This window comes from Quercus lobata, chromosome 2, assembly GCF_001633185.2.
Source record: "Quercus lobata isolate SW786 chromosome 2, ValleyOak3.0 Primary Assembly, whole genome shotgun sequence".
Taxonomy (NCBI): Eukaryota; Viridiplantae; Streptophyta; class Magnoliopsida; order Fagales; family Fagaceae; genus Quercus; species Quercus lobata.
The window spans coordinates 16,965,009-16,968,804 of record NC_044905.1 but is presented as its reverse complement, the minus strand read 5'-3'; positions in this window follow the sequence as shown (position 1 = coordinate 16,968,804).

The window sequence follows — 3,796 nt, the reverse complement described above, 5'->3', positions numbered from 1 at the left end:
ATCAAATGCTATTGATGAGAATGAAAGATCTAGCTTGTGAATATATTAAGAATTTCTAAAACATTGGCATATTGTTTTGTAAAATATCTAATGTATGAATATTTCAAGAAACTTTATATATATATATATATAGTCATAAAGTTTTTGAATATATATATATATTCTTGAAATATTCATATATTAGATCTTTTACAAAATAATATGCCATCCCATGTTTTAGAAATTCTTAACATGTTAATAAGCTAGATCTTTCATTCTCATCACTAGCATGCGATGATATATCTCTTTATTAAACATGATTCAATGCCTCACATGTCTAAATTAGATTCTTGAAGATAATATTCTAGTCACCTATTTTTCATAGAATATGTTCATCCAATGATCACTATAATATGTTCAACTAATTCAATTCATATTTCCTTGTGAATGACATGTGATTTCGTTTCGACATGATTCCTTGGATGACTTAACTTGGCATTGATCACCATAGTAAAAAAAACCGGTTTATCGAAATAGTAGGTGCCTAACACTTTCTCACATCGTAACTAATCATCCGAACTTAGATCAAGGATTTATAGTATAGGTTTTTATCCGAAGTAATTTTACATTTTATATATAATGTAAATAGGCTTAGTCAAGAGCATGTCGGAAGATTTTTTTGGATCTTCAAACTGTGGAAATGCAGGGAAGGCAAATGATCAGATGATATGCAGTTAGGGAAGATCTTCTCAAAGTAAGGTACGTAGTTGAATTACACTCAATTATTTTCTTGGTGAGCACAAGGAAAATAGATTCATGGTTCAAAGGAAAGGGAAAACAAGGCTGGAAAGTGGAGGCTTTGCTTCATGATATTAGAGAGATAAAGGTGCAAGGAGTTAAAAAAAGCTGACAGTTGAAGCTTGTAAATCATATAGAAACATGTTTTGGCTTTGTCACTCTGATAACACTCGTAATATCTTCCGTTAACCTTTTTTCATGCATTATTAGAAAAAATATATATAAAAAATGAAGTTCTTACACAAAAACATACACGTTACAAACTCTACTTATTGATTGGATATAAAAGTTTGGTTTTTTTGCCATTTATGTTCATTTAGAGCCATGCATGTATCAAAAAATTCTGTACATGCATGGCTCTCTAGTGTTGCGAAAGGGTGTAACTGGTACCGTGGTCCGCAAGTATTACATTTCAATCAAGCCAAAGATTTGTATGCATTGGCAAACGGAAAGGCCATCAATGAGCGTGAGTTATTATAACAAAATATGATTCTCTCCACTTACTTAAAATGGATCTAGATAAATGATTTCATGGTTAAACTTTTAAATTTTAGATGTAACAATGTACATAATACAATATCATTTAAAATTTTAAATAATATGTGTAAGGACACGATTTGTGACGACCTATAATAATATTGGGTTCGTACGTAAAAAGGCCCAAACAATATCATTTATAGAGCGTGGGTTTGAAAGGCTAGGCTTTGATCAACAGACGGTGGTTTTTTCATGGTATTCATATATAATTAAAGCATGTTCGCCCTAGGAGTCTTTCTTTTGGAGGCGGGCTGGGAGGCTCTAGTTTTTTGGTCATTTTTCCCAACCCCTATCCCCGGATTGCTTACTTTTCCTTTTATACTAGCCTGTATCTCTTATCCAACGTTCACGTATGGGTTCGATTTTCCAGGACTAATACTTGTCTCATCAGCCCATACCCAGAGTGGTTGGGGGTGGTTGTAAAAGCTGAAGAGTATGGCTCTGTCAGGTGCAGAGTATTGAATGGCAGTAAGGGCAGCTTTCCCTTTGTCCTTAGTCGTTATACTATTCAGCGTACTCTTCTCTATTGACCTAGATATTTTAGATTTTTTCCCAAACTGTTCCTATACCGTTTTTGCCCCTCCTTCCAGGGAGACCTCGAATACGCCAAGGATAGAATCATCCTCGGCTGTATCTCAAGACTATTTGGACTTTTATTACCTATTCTTGGTTATAACCTTCCTCGGCTCGGGCCTTGGGCCCCAATGTAAAAATGGGCCAGGGCCACAAATTATTGGACCCCACATATAAAATATATCAATTTCAAATAAATAGCATTCTAAAACGTAAAATAAACAAATCGTCCATCCGCCCCGTGCTTAACCTCATTAGTTTGTTTTCCAAAAAAATAAAATAAAAAAAAGCCTCATTAGTTTACATTTTAAATATCAAAGTTGACCCATCCCTTCCTGATAGATGCATGTATTCTATGATGGCTTTGGTTCAATTTTTTTATAAAAAAAAATTATAACATTATAGTTTTTAACTTTTGTTGATATCTTCTATAATTGTCGGGTAAGCTTTTAAAAGTGCACTTTTTTCTACATCATCCTTCTCTCTTTATGCATATAAAAATTAATTTAGTTTTTATAGCTATCAATAATTCTAAACTATATTAATTTAAATTAATTAGAACTAACTGGCTTTTTCAATAAATCAATGAAAAACTAAACGAATAATTAAATTAATTAAGTTTGAATTTCTTTAAATTAATTTCAAATAATATTGTTTGTTATAAGAAGAAGAAGAACGGAAAGTAGAAGTTTATAACTAATTATCGAGCTAAAAAATAACTGTAGAACTAATTTAAAATTAAAATGGTGGTTAAAATGGATTGTCATTCGCGCTGAACAATTCTCAAGAAAGAATTATTCAAAATATTAAAAAAAAAAAATTTTCTCTTTCGTTTCTGCCTGAATTGTAAGTATTGAATTCCAAAATCCTCCAAATCCTAAAAACTTTAGGGGGAAAAAAAAAGGATTGGTATATGGTTCTCTCTCTCTGTTGAATCAATGTATAATTTCTAATCATATAAATCCTGGACGGCTGGACCCTACGATAGAACTATGAAACTTTCTTTCCTATATTATAGATTGAAAACAATTTACTATTTGTTTTAGTGGGCATAACACGTTATCATTTGAAATACTTTTGCCATACATCTTTCCCAAATGAAAAGAGAAGTATCAGTGTGAGTAGAAACAAATTCAAATATATATATTTATTCATCAGTGTGAGTAAAGACAAATTCATTGTCTATTTGTTCTAGCCGACAATGTTCCAATTCAAAGACTTCTGATTATACTAGATGCTATTTTATTAGGCCGAATCGGATGATAAGTCAACTCTGACCTATGACCTAGATTATATATCATATTAATTTTGCTACCTTGGTGTCTTGAAGTTGAATAACTGAACTCCCGACACAACAACTTATTCAGATTATAAGCGGTGGAAAATAAAAATAGAATTAATGATAGATAAACATGAAAATAGGTATCCACTAATCATAACTTGTCATCTTAATAAGTTCTAAAAATAGTTGTGTCCATAATACAATTTGAATTTAATTTAATTTTCTTTTAAGGACTCGAAAGCGTACTAATATTTGTGTTGGTGTTGCATAAACCTTAAATAATCGATCCCCTTTAATTTGAAATTTCAGTTGACTTAATTTTTAAATACCTTCTCCGTTTTCTGCTCAATAATATTATTTTAGCTTTTACTTTCTTTTTTTAAATTCTCCTTCTAGCTATTGATAACTGTTTTAAGTCAAAAGAAGCAACCAAGGAGTGCAAGTCATTTTGAAACAAAAATAAAGAACTAACTAACTTATGACTTATGAGATAAAGGTAGACATGAAATGTAGAGACAGTAGACTAAGCACGAAAAAAAGAGGAAAGAAGAAGAAGACTTTCATAAAAATAAAAAGAAAATTCGTGAGCCAATTCTGGATAAAAGATTCAGGCGTGTTTAGCATGAA